A 20,415-nucleotide genomic window follows, 5' to 3' on the forward strand; every position below is an offset into this window, starting at 1 on the left:
GCCTTGCAGTTAATTTAATTTTTTTTTCTTTTTCAATTTTTTTCACTTCTTCTGCTAATTTTTTTAACTTATACCCTTTTCTTTTTTAATGTTTTATAACTAGTTTATCTAATATATATATATATTTTTTTTCCTTTTTATATTTTTTCATTATTGGTTTTCTTTTTTTAATTGTTTCTTTCTTTCTTTTTTTTTCATTCTGAAACTCTTTTTATCCCCTTTCAACCCACTCACAATTTGGGATCTCTTCTGATTTGGCTAAAGCATATTTTCCGGGGTTGTTGCCAACCTTTTAGTATTTTACTTGCTCCTTCATATACTCTTATCTGGACAAAATGACAAGGTGGAAAAATCCAACAAAAAAAAAAAAAAAAAAAAAAAAAAAAAAAAAAGAGGCAGCACCAAAGGCTAGGGACCTGATCAATACAGACATTGGTAATATGTCAGATCTAGAGTTCAGAATGACGATTCTCAAGGTTCTAGCCAGGCTTGAAAAAAGGAATGGAAGATGTTAGAGAAACCCTCTCGGGAGATGTAAAAGCCCTTTCTGGAGAAATAAAAGAACTAAAATCTAACCAAGTTGAAATCAAAAAAAGCTATTAATGAGGTGCAATCAAAACTGGAGGCTCTCACTGCTAGGATAAATGAGGCAGAAGAAAGAATTAGAGATATAGAAGACCAAATGACAGAGAATAAAGAAGCTGAGCAAAAGAGGGACAAACGGCTACTGGACCACAAGGGGAGAATTTGAGAGATAAGTGACACCATAAGACTAAACAACATTAGAATAATTAGGATTCCAGAAGAAGAAGAAAGAGAGAGGGGAGCAGAAGGTATATTGGAGAGAATTATTGGAGAGAATTTCCCCAATATGGCAAAGGGAACAAGCATCAAAATCCAGGAGGTTCAGAGAACCCCCCTCAAAATCAATAAGAATAGGTCCACACCCCATAACCTAATAGTAAAATTTATAAGTCTTAGTGACAAAGAGAAAATCCTGAAAGCAGCCCGGGAAAAAGAGGTCTGTAACATACAATGGTAAAAATATTAGATTGGCAGCAGACTTATCCACAGAGACCTGGGCGGCGGCCAGAAAGAGCTGGCATGATATATTCAGAGCACTAAATGAGAAAAACATGCAGCCAAGAATACTATATCCAGATAGGCTATCATTGAAAATAGAAGGAGAGATTAAAAGCTTCCAGGACAAACAAAAACTGAAAGAATTTGCAAACACCAAACCAACTCTACAGGAAATATTGAAAGGGGTCCTCTAAGCAAAGAGAAACCCTAAAAGTAGTAGATCAGAAAGGAACAGAAACAATATACAATAACAGTCACCTTACAGGCAATACAATGGCACTAAATTCATATCTCTCAATAGTTACCCTGAATGTTAATGGGCTAAATGCCCCAATCAAAAGACACAGGGTATCAGAATGGATAAAAAACCAAAACCCATCTATATGTTGCCTACAAGAAACTCATTTTAAAACCAAAGACACCTCCAGATTTAGAGTGAGGGGTTGGAAAAGAATTTACCATGCTAATGGACATCAGAAGAAAGCAGGAATGGCAATCCTTATATCAGATCAATTAGATTTTAAGCCAAAGACTATAATAAGAGATGAGGAAGGACACTATATCATACTCAAAGGAGCTGTCCAACAAGAAGATCTAATGATTTTAAATATCTATGCCCCTAACGTGGGAGCAGCCAACTATATAAACCAATTAATAACAAAATCAAAGAAACACATCAACAATAATACAATAATAGTAGGGGACTTTAACACTCCCCTCACTGAAATGGACAGATCATCCAACCAAAAGATCAACAAGGAAATAAAGGCCTTAAATGACACACTGGACCAGATGGACATCACAGATATATTCAGAACATTTCATCCCAAAGCAACAGAATACACATTCTTCTCTAGTGCACATGGAACATTCTCCAGAATAGATCACATCCTCGGTCCTAAATCAGGTCTCAACCAGTATCAAAAGATTGGGATGATTCTCTGCATATTTTCAGACCACAATGCTCTGAAGCTAGAACTCAATCACAAGAGGAAATTTGGAAAGAACCCAAATACATGGAGACTAAACAGCATCCTTCTAAAGAATGAATGGGTCAACCAGGAAATTAAAGAAGAATTGAAAAAATTCATGGAAACAAATGATAAGGAAAACACAATGGTTCAAAATCTGTGGGAAACAACAAAGGCAGTCCTGAGAGGAAAATATATAGCAGTACAAGCCTTTCTCAAGAAACAAGAAAGGTCTAGGTACACAACCTAACCCTACACCTAAAGGAACTGGAGAAAGAACAAGAAAGAAAGCCTAAACCCAGCAGGAGAAGAGAAATCATAAAAATCAGAGCAGAAATCAATGAAATAGAAACCAAAAAAAAACAATAGAACAAATCAATGAAACTAGGAGCTGGTTCTTTGAAAGAATTAATAAGATTGATAAACCCCTGGCCAGACTTATCAAAAAGAGAAGAGAAAGGACCCAAATAAATAAAATCATGAATGAAAGAGGAGAGATCACAACTAACACCAAAGAAATACAAACAATTATAAGAACATACTATGAGCAACTCTACTCCAACAAATTTGACAATCTGGAAGAAATGGATGAATTCCTGGAGACATATAAACTACCACAACTGAACCAGGAAGAAATAGAAAGCCTGGACAGACCCATAACCATTAAGGAGATTGAAACAGTCATCAAAAATCTCCAAACAAACAAAAGCCCGGGGCCAGATGGCTTCCCGGGGGAATTCTACCAAACATTTAAAGAAGAACTAATTCCTATTCTCCTGAAACTGTTCCAAAAAATAGAGATGGAAGGAAAACTTCCAAACTCATTTTATGAGGCCAGCATCACCTTAATCCCAAAACCAGACAAGGATCCCATCAAAAAAGAGAACTACAGACCAATATCCTTGATGAACACAGATGCAAAAATTCTCTCCAAAATACTAGCCAATAGGATTCAACAGTACATTAAAAGGATTATTCACCACGACCAAGTGGGATTTATTCCAGGGCTGCAAGGTTGGTTCAACATCCGCAAATCAATCAATGTGATACAACACATTAATAAAAGAAAGAACAAGAACCATATGATACTCTCCATAGATGTTGAAAAAGCCTTTGACAAAGTACAGCATCCCTTCCTGATCAAAACTCTTCAAAGTGTAGGGATAGAGGGCACATACCTCAATATTATCAAAGCCATCTCTGAAAAACCCACCGCAAATATCATTCTCAATGGAGAAAAACTGAAAGCTTTTCCATTAAGGTCAGGAACACGGCAGGGATGTCCATTATCACCACTTCTATTCAACATAGTACTAGAAGTCCTAGCCTCAGCAATCAGACAACAAAAAGAAATTAAAGGCATCCAGATCGGCAAAGAAGAAGTCAAACTATCACTCTTCGCAGATGATATGATACTCTATGTGGAAAACCCAAAAGACTCCACTCCAAAACTGCTAGAACTTGTACAGGAATTCAGTAAAGTGTCAGGATATAAAATCAATGCACAGAAATCAGTTGCATTTCTCTACACCAACAACAAGACAGAAGAAAGAGAAATTAAGGAGTCAATCCCATTTACAGTTGCACCCAAAACTATAAGATACCTAGGAATAAACCTGACCAAAGAGACTAAGAATCTATACACAGAAAACTATAAAGTACTCATGAAAGAAATTGAGGAAGACACAAAGAAATGGAAAAATGTTCCATGCTCCTGGATTGGAAGAATAAATATTGTGAAAATGTCTATGCTACCTAAAGCAATCTACACATTTAATGCAATTCCTATCAAAGTACCATCCATTTTTTTCAAAGAATGGAACCAATAATCCTAAAATTTATATGGAACCAGAAAAGACCTCGAATAGCCAAAGGAATATTGAAAAGAAAGCCAAAGTTGGTGGCATCACAATTCCGGACTTCAAGCTCTATTACAAAGCTGTCATCATCAACATAGCATGGTACTGGCACAAAAACAGACACATAGATCAATGGAACAGAATAGAGAGCCCAGAAACAGACCCTCAACTCTATGGTCAACTAATCTTCGACAAAGCAGGAAAGAATGTCCAATGGAAAAAAGACAGCCTCTTCAATAAATGGTGTTGGGAAAATTGAACAGCCACATGCAGAAAAATGAAATTGGATCATTTCCTTACATCACACACGAAAATAGACTCAAAATGGATGAAGGACCTCAATGTGAGAAAGGAATCCATCAACATCCTTGAGGAGAACACAGGCAGCAACCTCTTCGACCTCAGCCACACCAACATCCTCCTAGGAACATCGCCAAAGGCAAGGGAAGCAAGGGCAAAAATGAACTATTGGGATTTTATCAAGATCAAAAGCTTTTGCACAGCAAAGGAAACAGTTAACAAAACCAAAAGACAACGGACAGAATGGGAGAAGATATTTGCAAATGACATATCAGATAAAGGGCTAGTGTCCAAAACCTATAAAGAACTTAGCAAACTCAACACCCAAAGAACAAACAATCCAATCAAGAAATGGGCAGAAGACATGAACAGACATTTCTGCAAAAAAGACATCCAAATGGCCAACAGACACATGAGAAAGTGCTCCAAATCACTCGGCATCAGGGAAATACAAATCAAAACTACAATGAGATACCACCTCACACCAGTCAGAAGGGCTAAAATTAACAAGTCAGGAAATGACAGATGCTGGCGAGGATGCGGAGAAAGGGGAACCCTCCTACACTGTTGGTGGGAATACATACTGGTGCAACCACTCTGGAAAACAGCATGGAGGTTCCTCAAAATGTTGAAAATAGAACTACCCTATGACCCAGCAATTGCACTGCTGGGTATTTACCCCAAAGATACAAATGTCGTGATCCGAAGGGGCACATGCACCCGAATGTTTATAGCAGCAATGTCTACAATAGCCAAACTATGGAACGAACCTAGATGTCCATCAACAGATGAATGGATAAAGAAGTTGTGGTATATATACACAATGGAATACTATGCAGCCATCAAAAGAAATGAAATCTTGCCATTTGCTACAACGTGGATGGAACTGGAGGGTATCATGCTTAGCGAAATAAGTCAATCAGAGAAAGACAACTATCATATGATCTCCCTGATATGAGGGAGAGGAGATGCAACATGGGGGGTTAAGGGGGTAGGAGAAGAGTAAATGAAACAAGATGGGATTGGGAGGGAGACAAACCATAAATGACTCTTAATCTCACAAAACAAACTGAGGGTTGCTGGGGGGAGGGGGATTGGGAGAGGCGGGTGGGGTTATGGACATTGGGGAGGGTATGTGCTATGGTGAGTGCTGTGAAGTGCGTAAACCTGGAGATTCACAGACCTGTACCCCTGGTGATAAAAATATATGTTTATAAAAAATAAAATTTAAAAAAAAATAGTTATGGGTGCTATTTAACAGTCTATGTAAGTTCCACTCAGAGTGTGGCCCTCAAGCCAACAGCATTGGCATTACTAGAATTTATTTTAAAATTAAGTTCACGAGTCCTACATAGACTCATAAAATCAGAATACACATAGTTTGGGACAATGCATATCTGTTTTAACCATCTCCAGGTGATTTGTACAGTAGTTAAAGTTTGAGAATCCCTGGTCTAGGTAAAATCTTTAAAGGCAAGTATATATTTAGAACCTCTATTTTGAAAGTATAATGCCATTTAAAGGTGGACATTATTATAGTCAAATACATGGACAGATACAGTGGATAGTTAGCACATGTCACATAAAGATAAACTCCTCTGGATTTAGAGTCTACATCTCTTAATTTACTTTCATATTTTACAAAATTAAGTGACCACTTTTGACACAGTGGTGATATTAATGAGTGTGCACTGCGTATACCACAATAAATTAGAAACTTAGCTTATATCTGAAAAAGGTAGAATCTTTGCATTATCATACTGAATTATGACACATAATACATGTACCATAAAAATTCAAATAAAATCACCATCTTGATGTGAAAAAAATAACTCAGTAGTCAAGGAGTATGATGACAGCTTAGGAGTATTGCTAATAATGAGAAAGACCTTTTGGAAGAAAGCATACTCTTAATTCTTAGAGTATGGGCGCTTTATTACAAAGAAAAATAAGCACTCACTGCACATAACCAAGAGCTTAGTAAAAGTTCAAGGAAAAATAAAAGCCATACATTTGGGAAGTCGTAAGGCAGAAACATTGACTAGAAGGGAAAATAGAGATTGAGGCACAGAGGAATGTGAGAATAACAATTAAAAAAATAAGCTAGAGATAGAGAACAGATGGAGATAGAGCCAGAGGTAGAAAAAAAAAGAGCAAAAGGATCTTGGAGGCAGTTAGCAGAGGATATGTAAACTCCTAAAAATGAAGTTGCTTGCTTGTATGGGGGCTTCAGAATTGCTTAGACACTCAATGAGCTGTATGTGAACACATTCACATGCCTCCTACCCACCCATTCTCCCACTTGTAGCTACAGACAAAGAGGAGAAGGATGAGAACAGTGTTTGGAACTCTATTCTAAAGGCATTTTTGTCCTGGTGTGTAGGAAGTATTGAAAATAATAAGGCTGTTTTTAAGATGCCATTCCTTGGCTTTCAATGGGAGAAGTATCACATTCACTATAAGATAACAATCTCCTCAGGAGAATTCAAAATCCTACCCAGGAGAGACATTATTGGAATTATCATCAAGTACCATGTTATTTTAAGAATTGCCTTTTCTTCCCAAATTTCAGAAGGAATAGCAAGTTTTCAGAGTTTTATTACTTTCATAAACATCACTACAAAACAGGTCATTGTTATTTTTTTTTTTAATTAGCGTAATTCTTAGAACAACATCAAACCAAGCTAAAGCTAACTGAGGAGAGAGAAACTAGTCAGTTTTCAACTGCTATAACCACTCTCTGTTGACTGACATCTTTACATGGACACATTTATGTGCATGTGAAGTTTAGAAAAAGCAGCTCACAGGCTGTACCAATTTTTAGTGCCAATCCACCAAGTAGCTACAATCATTGCTATTTTAATAACTGTATTCATTTCAAAGAAACCCGAGTAATGCAGCTTTCTGCAAAAGCCTTGAAACTGACTAAGCCCTTAGGGTATCAGCATTTCTCAAGGAAAGAGGTTCACAGTTTACCATGCTATTTATAAGCATATTGAAAGAGAAAGATTAAAAACAGCATTGTAAGTGTCTCCCTACATTTTATGCCTGCCAACTCTTTACTCATATTATAAAAAAAAGAAAAAAAAAAAGAGTGTAAACTCAGAGGACATTATCTACTCATACCTTGATTAAACTAAGGCAGAAAAATCCAAAAGTTTCTGCGCTGCTCTGGAGAAATGCTGCGGAGAGTATCTGATGAAGCCAGTCATTCTGCAAAAGCCCTCACATTTGTGGAGCCTGTCATATGTTAAACTAGCTGACTACCTCCATGAAGTCTTCAGAGATCAATCCAGTTCTATACTGATTTCTTCCCTGCTCATAAACACCAGGTTATATTCTCAAGTAGCATATATAAATCTTGATGTGGGTTGACGCTCGCCACCTAGACCATATAGTCTTGAAGAAACTTTCCTTACGGCCCACCCAGGATGCAGTGTAGTATTTTATGCACAGAAGATGCTAAATATTTCAGTTTAAGACTGAGTCATCATGCTTAATGTATTTACCAAAGATTCCATATCGGTCACACAAGAATATTTGACTCAGCCGATATTGTAACCACATGTAATTTGTTTAGGAGCTGAGTACTTTTATAGTGGTTGCCAAGGATAATAAATCTAAGCAGAATTCAAAACTCATATTGTGTATTCATTATAAACTTTTCTAAAGTGAGAAAAAGTCCAAGCTTTTTATACCCAACATTTCCAGAGAGAATTTTAAGGGAAATTTTTTCAAGTTTGGGGAGGAATGAGAAAAATAAGACATTTATGAAACTGACATTCGTGGGGCGCCTGGGTGGCTCAGTGGGTTAAAGCCTCTGCCTTCGGCTCAGGTCCTAATCCGGCGTCCTGAGATCGAGTCCCACATCAGGCTCTCTGCTCTGCAGGCAGCCTGCTTCCTCCTCTCTCTCTTCCTGCCTCTCTGCCTACTTGTGATCTCTGTCAAATGAATAAATTAAATCTTAAAAAAAAAAAAAAACCTGCCATTCATTATGCTATCCTTCATTAAGATTAAATGGGTCATGGGTGCATTGATGATGATTACCAAGCCCAAAATCCAGAAGTAATCTGCTGAGGCAATATTTGTAATTGGGATTATCGAAAAATCTGGAATAGTAGCCACAGACATGAACTCTTTACATCTTACTCATTTAGGCTTAGAGGAGGTGACTATTTAGAATCCAAGATTTCAATCTGGCCAAAGAGAGTTTGGAAGAAAAAAAAAAAATCTACTCTTCTGAAGAGGAAGTCTACCTTCCATCTTCAAGCTATATCTTGCAGCAAAATTACTGTGAACGTACTTGGCAAGTTGTATAGAAAATTTCAGTGTCTATGTTTCGGAGGATCCAGATTTTCTTGGGAAAATTCTAGAACTCCATTCAACAGTTGCTAATCTGTAGCAGCCGGTGGTTCTTAAAAGGCATGAATATGGTGACCATTATTGGTGACCACTTCTGAAAACAATGTCACACTCTGCGTCCAGGTGCCAAGTGAAAATTCCTCCAGTATGTAATGGTTTGAACACATTTCTTCCCAAATGTTTGGCATGTTTCTCAAAAGATTAAATTTATCTCTCCAACATTCCCAAATAACTGCCTTCCTGCATATCCAAGATAATCACAAATTTAATTTTTCAGGCAGGGGAAAGATGATACAGTATTAAGGATTGGAAAAAGATCAAGACTGGGCACCAATATGCTTGGTTTCTAATCTCATCTGTGAAATAATCTTGAGAATAAATATCTTTAGCTCTTTGGTAGTCAGCTAAATAATTTCCATAATCTCACCCAGTCTTCATTCTGTAACATGAGGAGCTTGGAAATTATTCTTTTTTGACCATTATATGATAGCAATATATTGTCAATAAATATCTAAAATGTTCTCCATTTCTTTCATCTGTATAATGTGCTGGTTTTTTCCGGACAGATATAAAACTAAGGAACTTACAGATCTTATATTAATTAGGGTTCCTCTGGTCAAAATTAATAAAATATGAATTGAATTCATTTAAAAACAATAAAATGGATTTTTTAAAAAGACATTATTTATTTATTTGACAGACAGAGATCACAAGTAGGCAGAGAGGCAGGCAGAAAAGGAGAGAGGGGAGGAAGCAGACTCCCTGCTGAGCAGAGAGCCCAATTTGGGGCTCGATCCCAGGACCCCAAGATCATGACCTGAGCTGAAGGCAGAGGCTTTAACCCACTGAGCCACCCAGGCGCCCCAAAACAGATTTTTTATAGGTATTAAATAAAATCTGGAATATCGTATAGGCCCATCCTGGCACACTCAAGGAAATAAGGTCTATTAATCAAACTTAATTATTGATTAAAAAAGTAACTAAAATCTTTACCAAAGCATCTAAAACAAATTCAAAGAGAAGAATTTGTAATTCACAATATTTCTTTAAATTCCCCTCTTCTCTAATTCTCAACAAATTCCATATACTGTCCCCAGCCTCCTGCCCCTCTTTCAACCCCCACTGAGTCCACTCCTAATCAAACAGTAAGCCCCCTACCACCATGCAGATCATCCCCATTTCTCCCCTCCTCCCCTTTTCAAAATTCTATAGTCTTGACTATTTTTAATCCCCCCCTTCCAAAGTAAAGCTCAGCTCTCCTTTTCCTAATGTCAGATCTCTCTACCAATCCACTCAGAATCAGTAATAAAGTCAGGGTACTTAAGTGGAAAACTTGGACTCAACTTTAGAAAGTGAAGAAAAAGAGGGGAAAGGAGAGGGCCTATCTCAATGAGGATATTAAAAAGGGAAAAATTTGAAAAGATTTATAATTTTACATATTCTTTCATTTTCTACATTTTAACGTTCATGGGAAGAGGGACAGTGGGACCCTGACCAATCTGTATGAAGCATATAACTGGGTCTCTAGAATACACTGGAAATTGTAGTAGGGATATTTTCAAGGGTATCTTTTTTCAATCTCTGCTATTTCTCTTGGTACATGTTTGTGTCTGTTGATTTAGAAACTGTTTTTCACTGCATTTTTGTCTTTATATGGGGAAAGCACATTCCCAGTGAGCTTTCCATTTAATGTTACCTATTCAGCTACCCAGAGAGTAAATAATCTCTTTGTCATTGGAGGGGAATCTGATTCAGTTTATACCTCATGTCCATTCAACATATAATTTAAAATGGCCAAGGTGATTGGTTCATATTATTCCACATACATCTCAATATGGATACAAGTAGGATTTCTTAAAATGCAGTGGAGTGTTTGGTCTGCAAAGACAGTGCAGGTGTCCTCAATTATAGGGCAATCATAAATTCCACGTCTGAGTGTAAAATTTCTGATTATTTAGATCATCCCTCTCCTCTTTAGGGTCGTTATTTTAGTTGTATTTCACATATCTCAGTTTCAGTGATGTATCCCTTATTGGAGAGAGAGGGAGATATCTTAAAAATACGTTTCTAGAGATAAAATGTTTTGTTCATTACTCATTGTGTATCTTTGCACAATATTGTCACATGTACCAGATTTCCTAATGAAACTTACTGATTTTTATTTTTACCCAGAACCTTGCTTTCAGAATTGTGAGATATTAAAAAATTTCAATATATTCATTGTATAGATAATGCAATGGAGAACCCTATCCAAGACCACACAGCTGGTAAGAAGAAAACACAGCAATTTTATCTCCCCCTTACTTTTCATTTGATTTCACCTGTGGGCTCAAGCAATGTCAGTTAAACTTGTTCTGTGTTTTGGAGGAAGAGTCAACTTAGATTTGGCTAGGTTACAGTATCTAATTTTCAGAAGAAAGATGAAAGCAAACCAGTAGTTTTGTAATTTAATACAAGTTAATAAGCTAGCTAAATTCATTATTAAGCTAGGTACAAAGTTATATGACCCAGGAAATTCATAAAACTCTGGATTTTCTTTGTATCTTAATACCTATAGTAATCGTGAATTCTTCCATGGCTTTAGTTGTACCTAAGAGGTTAAAAAATGACCTTTAATCAAATTCCTACATTCCAGGCATACAGAAAGCATTCATTTAGGATTTAAAACTGGATTTGAACTTCCTTTTGTCAGATTCACCTGGACTTTGCATTCAACTCTTTTCACATCAATAAGAAGGGAGAAAGGAGGAGGAAAATGATCGTGCTATCTAACTTGATGATAATAAGTTTGGGAAGGAAGATGGGCAAAGATGGAGTCCAAAGAGTTGACGACATGGACTAGAGAGACCCGCAAAACCATGGGATAGAAGCAAGCAAACTGCAAAAATTTTCTTGGTGATCAAGTTATGTAAAGCCTAGATTTCCAGACTTCCGCAGGGCAGCAACAAAAGAGCTGGATTACAGAAAGATCCAGATCCAAGAAGTCTCCAGTCAAGCCAAATTCACACAGATAAGTACATATTAGAACATGGGATTAGGTGGGATGGGGTTGGGGCTAGCGGAACTAAGAGGCAAGCCAAGAGTATTTATGGATGAGTTGGCAAAAGACAACCAAATTTGGAGGATTTTGTCTTTGTAATAGTTAATTTTATGTGTCAACTTTACTTGGTTAAGGGAAGCCCAGATAGCTGGTAAACTTTATTTCTGGGAGTGTCAGTGAGAGAGCTTTTAGAAGAGACTAGCATTTAAATCAGTAAAGAAGCTCCATTCTCACCAATGTGGGCAGGCATCGCCCCATCTGTTAAGAGCCCTAAACAGAACTAAAAGGTAGAGGAAGGATACATTCTGTCTCTGTGTCTTCTTGAGCTGGAGCGTCCAATTTTGCGTGTGTGTGTGTGTGTGTGCCTAATGCTTTTGTTGAATGGGGGCACACCATGTTTGCCTTCCCTTGGACACTGGAGCTCCTAGTTCTTAACCCTCCAGCTTTGGACTGAAATATACCAGCAGCTGTCCTCATTCACCAGCTTGCAGATAGCATCTTGTAAAGAGCTGTGGTGAGTCTTGAGTGGGCTTCATATGAAACACCACAGTGATTTATGATGCACCACTTAGAATAACTATAGTTTTCAATTGTTGGCTCATGATGATAGGGTTGTAATGAATATATACATTTAAATATATGATAGTCTTTTAAAAGTTGTTTTGGGATATACATTCTGTGGTCCTGAAATCTTAACAAAATGTTGCTCTTCTTTTATTTAGCCCATCAAGTTTCAAATTAGTCTGGAAAGTCTCTCCCATTCGGTTTCTTCTAAATGCCTTTTTGGGATTTGACTTTCTCTTTAAAATAGACATGGTATGGCTACACTGAGGCTTGCTGTGACACAGACAACACAAAAAAACTCTGGATTTTCCTGTTCTGAGATTCTTTCTTTTAAGGCCAAAGATCTCTGCTTCCCTCCACATTGCCAACTCACACTCAATGCTCACTTTCATCCTCACTTCCTCATGATCAGCCTGGATATTAGAAAGAAAGTCCACTAACACAGGATTCCTGGTGAGCAGTAAACACAATATTAACTTTCTTAAAATTTCAAGATTCGTGTCTATGAAAAGAAGAACTGAAAAGAGAAAAAGTAAAAGTTCCTAAGCGGGCCCTGTTCTTCTTTTAGATCTATTTAAAATGTTATTTATATCTTTAAAAATACCATATATATATAAGATTTATAGCTTATAAGCTATAAAAATGAGCAAATAAGATTTCTAACTCTCTTATCTATAAAATGGAGATGATATTAACTTACTTTAAGGGTGATCTTGAAAAGGGAAATAATTACTAAGTGTTGTCTATAAGCGCATGCCATTATTATTGCAGATGCTCAGCTCCACCGGGGGTCAGCCTTGTTTATTTATTTGTTTGTTGATTCATTTATTTAGAGAGCATGAGCAGTGGGGGAGGGGCAGAGGGATAGGAAGAGAGAATCTTAAACAGGGTCTACACTCAGCATGAAGCGAGGCACAGGGCTTGATCCCATGGCCCTGAGATCCTGACCTGAGCTGAAATCAAGTGTTGAATAGTTTACTAACTTATCTTATCTGTGTGGGTGGATATTTATTTATTTATGTATTTATTTACTTATTTTTAGTTAAAGATTTTATTTTTTGTCAGAGAAAGAGAGAGAGAGAGCATGCACACAAGCAAAGGCAGTGGCAGGCAGAGGGAGAAGTAGGCTCCCTCTTGAGCACGGAGCCTGATGAGGGACCTAATCCCAGGACCCTGGAATCAGGACCTGAGCAGAAGAAGGCAAAGGCTTAAGTGACTGACCCATCCATACAACCCAACTGTGTGAGTATTTAAACAAGAGACTACCCAATACTCAATGTAGTTGAGATGATCGCAGCAACTACTCAAATCTTAAATTTGGAAAAATGTAAATTCAGGAGGCTTAGCCCAGACTTACTGACTCAAAACTTCTGGAGATGAATCTAAATGTATATTTTTTTAAGTTCCTCAGTGAATTCTGATAGATGGACAACTTTGGGGTTTAATGAATAAAATTGCTAAAATTGCTGATATTAATACAATTTTAAGAGCCAATTTTTACTATGTGTTTATGGTTTGCTTGGCACTTCGATATGTGCAATGTATGCTGCGTTCTCATAACTATCATAGAAAGAAATAGCTTAATTGCATTTGGCAGATTAGAAAACAGGCACAGAAGGGAGGCAACTCCTCTAAGTTGACAGAGTGGGGGTGGTGACAAAGCTGGGACTGAAATCCAGGTCTTCCCAACTCCAGGACTAGTCCAGTAATCTTAATCAGTGCACTGTACTATCTGTTATAAAATACTGTGATACCCTCTTTTCATTTCTTCCCTGTGGAGTTCCATAGTTCCAAAACAACTAAAACCATCTGAACACGTTCTACTTTGATTATGTTTTGAGCAATAGAGATGAATGTTCTTCAAACTGCAAACCTGTGTGAAATTATGGATAAATTTCCCTTAATTTCTTTCTGTTTCATTTATAGTGTCAACACATTGGTAGCTTTTAGAATTATCTATGCATTTGAGAGCTAATTAGAAAACTTTTAAAAACGATGAAACAGTCACAGAGCCTTTGTAACTTCTTTTTCTTTTTAAACATGAACAACAGCAAGGGTCCCTTTCCTTTTAGAAAGCTACTCATCACCAAAAGAATCTAATGCTTCCAGGCACCATTTTTCCCCCCCTTCATTTCCTGGCTTCCATTTTAACTATGTTGCTATTTTCTAGATATGAGCATGGATCTGTTGCTGACATAAACTTAGAATCATATTTGAGGGAACAGTTAGAGTTACCAAGAGGATTGATTAGCCATGCATTGGATTCTGATCAGTTCTCTGTACAAAAGACCCCAACACAGAGTGGCTTATAGAGCACAAAAGTTATTTTTATTTTACATAGCTTATTACAGGGGCTATTACAGAGGGTAAAGCAAGCATCTAGCTTCTTCTATCCTTTGGTCTTTGCCTTCTTTGACATGGGTAGGTACAGAAACCATCATTTAAAAATACCCCTTACCCAGATTTGCAGTAAAGCCATATGAAAAGAAAAAGGAAAGGAAAAAGGAGAGAAGTTTGCCTTTTTCTTTTAAGACCATGACCCAAGAGCTAATCACATCTCTTTTGCTCATATGCCGCTGGACAGAACCTAGTCACATGACCACACTTATGTGCTCAGAAGACTGTACAATATGGGCCTGGATGTATAGCCATGTGCTCAGGTAGGATTTATATTACTATACAAGAAAAAAAAATAGACATGGAGGGGGAGGCAATGTAGCCTCTGCCATTATCCCCTTTGTTTCAGAGATAAACATTTACAAGTGTTCAGAAGAGATATGGTTCCATTTTTTCCACCTTGATCCTATTTCTTAACCTATTTCACCTAATCCCTGGCTAGAATTTAATAAAGAAAGCCTATTTAAGTCAAAGCTTAGAATAGAAGTTCTACAGCACTGGTAAACATTTTTCTTTTTTTGACTGTGCCATCTCTACAGATGCTAATGAGGTCTTAATGGATGAAAGTCTTAAAATAAATACTAGGATCTTTTTTGTAAGGAAAATACTCTTTCTGTTGATGTAGTACAGTTTCAGTGCCATCTACCAAATTAAACAAATGTCTTCTACTACTGAAAGCAGCATAAAAACATTGAAAGGACATTCAGTATTTCACAAATGTGAGGAAACTTGGTTCTTAATCTTGACTCTACAAGTGACTAGCTGAATGAATGGCCTTTGGTAAGACACTTTGTGATATTAATGTCATGGGCAAAATAATGGCCCTCCAAAGATATCTGGGTCCGTGGGGTACCTGGTGGCTCAGTGGGTTAAAGCCTCTGCCTTCAGCTCTGGTCATGATCTCAGGGTCTTGGGATGGAGCCTGCATCAGGCTCTCTGCTCAGCGGGGAGCCTGCTTCCCTCTCTCTCTCTGCCTGCCTCTGCCTACTTGTGATCTCTATCTGTCAAGTGAATAAACAAAATCTTAAAAAAAAAAAGATATCTGGGTCCTAATCCCTAGAACCTATGAATATATTAGGTTATATGGCAAAGGGGAATTAAGTCTGCAGTGGAATGAAAGCTGCTAATGATCTAACCTTGAGATAGTGAGTTATAGTGTATAATTCTGATAGATCCAATGGAACTACAAGAGTGTTGTTTTAAATCACTAAGTTTGTGGTAATTTGTTTTGGTAGTAATAGGAAACAAATACCTTTATTTATATTATATTTAGATTCAAGAGTTTTACTACATGATTCAAAGCATCTCTTTGATTCTCTCAAGTAGGTATTGAAGGAAACCCAGGTGTTGAATGAAACCAGATCAAGTAACTTTCTCAAAATCAGGCAGGAATTGATGAAGAAGCTACTCAAATAGTATTCAAAAGTCTACGGTGTCCTATTTAAGACATAGTCTTTGTATAATACTTTGTTCCACTATGCATTTGTTTTATGTACTTTTCTAAATGTGTTATATTTCACAAAAAACATAAAAACAAAAACAAAAAGATATAGTCTTTGTATTCAGGGACCTTAGAGGGGTTCTGATTGATTAATTTTATGGTGTTTTGAAGAGCCTAGAATAGGAGTTGGCAAACTTTTCTATAAATACCCACATGGGAAATGTTTCAGGCTTTGTAGGCCAAATGTTCTCTGGGCATACTCGACTCTGCCATTGTAGCATGAAAGCAGCCACAGACAATACTGTAACAAATGAGTATGGCTACATTCCAATAAAACTTTATTTACAAAAACAGGGAGTGGACGAGAATTAGCCCATAGGTATGGTTTACTAACTACAGCTCTAGAACAGAAGAGCTTAAATACAAGGAATTCTCCTATTAAATGGTTTAGCTTAACAGAAACTATTCCCTGTGTATAGCTAAAGACTGTTAATGTAAGGTATAATTCATAATGAATTGGGACTTCATACTGGTACTTTTCATGGCTATTCCCTTCTTGATATTCTATCCCTTCCCCAAATCCCTTATCTACACAGTTAACTTCTCTTTTCTTTTCAGTCATTATCAAATCTGATGTCCATGAGAACTACTCTGATCAACCCGTTTTAAATGATAACTTTTTTGCCATAACGGCATGATAGCTCCTCTTTACCTTGTTCTACATCCCCCCCAAAAGTATTTATTACCTTCTGATATATAATGTATTTATTCATTTTACCTAGGGTTAAGTGCCTGTCTTTCCCTAATAAAAATGATCTTTGCCTTGTTTGGCTTGCCGTCATATCGCAAGGACCTTAATATAGTACATAACACACTCTCTACAGATATTTGTTGACTAAATATTGTTCATGGTGTCTTATTTATTTCCTGTTAGGTCAGATCTGTAAAGCATTACTTTCTTTACACTTGACACGTAAATATGACCAGAAGACTTCACTTAATATTAAATGTCATTTTCTGTTGGGATAGCACATTTTTACTGCCTTGTTAAACAACATAATTCCTTCTAACCTACTGAATCTCCCCCCACTCAAATGAATTTGAGGTTTTCTATTTCTCTCTCTAAATTCACCTTCCAATGCAATTCCAAATATTTGTTGCTTCCCCTGTCCCTAGAGAATCTCACATCAGTGATCGCAAAGCACTTGGAAAATATTTCAGAAGCAAGTGGCTATTTAAATGCAAGCTCCAATATGATAATGAAGGAGAGGAGAGACATTGCAAGACACAAATGAAAGATAGAGCATGCTTGTGTTTATCCTAGAGCTGTATTGGGATTCCTATAATGATTAATGATGCAATAATATAATAAGAACTCAGTGGCCATGAGGCAGTGGCATTTGCAAATAAAGAATGAGATCGGAAAGTAATCAGCAGCAACTTCGAACTTAGTTAAGGTTCCAAGTTATGCACCATTTTTTATATCATGTTAGTTCATTTCCTTTCATATTACTACCCTAAATCATTTTGCTCTAAGGAAGAAAGAACAGCTGAGTTGAGTATGAAGATTAACAGGCAGTATATCTATCTTTGTTTGGTAGGATGAGCACCTAAAGTTTAGAAAGCAAATCAGAACTTCTCGGTTTGCAAATTGGACTGGAAAACTGCCCAAGAACAGGTTTTCTGCTAGACATACTCTCCAACCCTGGTCATACTGGAAATGTAATACTGGTCCTTATTAAACCAAATACAACCTCTGAAAAGACCACAAATATATGACTGAAAATCACAGCACATTGAAAGAAAGTCTCCAGTACAGTTTAATCAACTTGAAGTCCTGATCATTTGAATGGGGCTATTTATTAATTCAAAGTATGCTTCTTTGGACTTTTGCATCTCTCTTTCTTGACATCAGCTTATTTTCAGAAACCCAGACCTGCATTTCTATCTGACTGCTTGACTTCTCCAACTGGGTGTCTTGCCCAAAGGCCACTGACACCATAAACCCATCATGTTCAAAACAGAATTTGCACCTTTCCTTTAAAATGCCTGCTAATAACACCAGTCAGAGAGATCTGATTCCTCCTTCTGACTTCTATTATCTAATCCCCTACTAAAATCACATAGATTCTATATTCCCAGTGTCCTTCATATTTTGTTCATTCTCACCTACATTACCCATTATAATACAGGCCTTTATAACATTTCTACTTTGTCATTGTAATAGCCTTCTCACTGGTCTACTGCCTTCTCTGTCTCCAAGGCAACATTCTGCCACCAGATTAATCTTCCTAAATTATAGCTCTGACAATAACCTGCTCCAATACTTACCAGCTCTTCAATACCTACCAAATTAAGAATGGTTTTTTCTGTCTTTGCGTTCAAGTCTTCCTAGCTATTGTTGAACTACCTTGCCAAAAGCCTCTCCAAGGTGCTGCCAAACACAGAGACCAAACTGTGGCCAAAATCCCCTTAACTTTCCAAATTCAGTGCCTTTGCTCACAATACATTCCTTAGCTGAAATGTCCTCCCTTAACTCTTCTGCCTGTGAAAACCTTACCTACCCATTAATCTCACATGTGAATCTCTTTAACACATTCCTGTTTTCCTGAAAATGTTGGGTCTTACCTCTGTTGAATATATGTATATATATACATATATGTGTATGTTTATATATAACATACACATATATATATATTCCTTTGTTAGTAGTTTCCTATATCCTCACCTCTCCCCCAGTTAGGTCAAAAAGGACTGTGTTTCCTCCCTATTTGTATCCTTCCTGACATTCTGCACTTATTATATGCATGTTGCAATAAGTAAGTTGAAACCAGAAATATGCACAAGGATATGACTAAAGATTTCTAAAAGGCACTTAGTGGTTTCCAGTCATTTTAAATTTCAATTTCTGCAACTGTTTTTTACCTTACCCTGGAAAATTCTGAATTTTATATATATGTATAGATAGATAGATAGATAGATATTCCCCCCGCCCACAAGGGAGGAGTGTGTACTGAAATTCACTTAACCAAATTCAGTTCATCTTTATGAGAACTTTACATAACAAGATCTAGCTGTAGACAGCTATTAAGTGTGAAGGAGCAATGAGCATATATGTTTTGGTGAGATATCTGAAACTACCGTAATGGTTTATGAAAACACCTGTTAGTTACAAGGTTGATATATGACAGGTATTACTAATACTTCTGTGATTTATCACCTAAATTCATAGATAATAAATAATAGGTTTGTTGCAGACATTATAGCCAAAACATATTAAGGAAATACTAAGTTTCCATTAGAAGGTAATGGAGATAATGATAAAAACTTGCCACCCAAATTCATGGACTCTTTGCCCTACTTGGAAGATGTTGCAATTTTAGATTCTTTCAGCTAGAAGCACAGTCTTCTCAATCTTCTAACACTGAAAATGTATCTCTGCTACAGCATTTATATGCAATAACACCATCTGATAGCAAATTTTATATATTTTTAAGAATCTCGGCAATTTTTGTTTTTGCAATTTCCCCTGACATTACCTGAATCACTTTAAAATGTCTCAAGGCAATAGATTTAACCCAACATCTAAAATCTACAAATAGTGACTCTTCCCCAGAGGGGAAAAATCCATAATACTGCTTCAACATCTCCAAAGACCCTATTTAGAATAAGGTCACATTCTGAGGTTCTCGGTGGACCCAAGTTTTAGGGTACACTTTTCAACTCACTACAGGTAGCAGAACAGTAATTTTCCCCATGGGTTACTTTGTCTTAAAGTAGACACCAACAGAAGCTTGGGAAGATAGTATCTAATGTAAAATTAAGGATAACGATAGCTGGTGTTATTCTGAGTGGGTCCTAAATCTGATGACTAGTATCCTAGTTATAAGAGGAAAGGTCAGGGATGCCTGGAGGGCTCAGTCAGTTAAAGCATCTGCTTTGAACTCAAGTCATGATCCCAGAGTCCTGAGATCGAGTCTGGAATTGAATAAGCCTCTTTGTTCAATGGGGAGCCTGCTTCTCCTTCTGCCTGCTGCTCCCCCAGCTTATGCACACATACGCTCTCTCTCTCTCTCTCTCTCTCTCTCTCTGACAAATTAAAAAAAAAAAAATCTTTAAGAGGAAAGAGCATACAAAGACACAAAGAGAGAAGAAGGTCTTGTGAAGATGGAGGTGGAGATTGGTGTGTTGCAGCTAAAAACCAAGGGACACCAAGTATTGCCAGAAAAAACTAGAGGCAATGAAAAATCAAGGATTCTTCTCTAGAAGCATTCTTCCTATGCTCCTGAAAGGGAGCATGGTACTGCTGATACTTTGATTTTGGACTACTAGCCTCCAGAAAAATTAGAGAATAAGTTCCTCTTGCTTTAAAGCACAGTTTCACTCAGCATAATCTCT

Source organism: Lontra canadensis, unplaced genomic scaffold (assembly GCF_010015895.1).
Source record: "Lontra canadensis isolate GAN:19392208 unplaced genomic scaffold, GSC_riverotter_1.0 scaffold799, whole genome shotgun sequence".
In the NCBI taxonomy this organism is placed as follows: Eukaryota; Metazoa; Chordata; class Mammalia; order Carnivora; family Mustelidae; genus Lontra; species Lontra canadensis.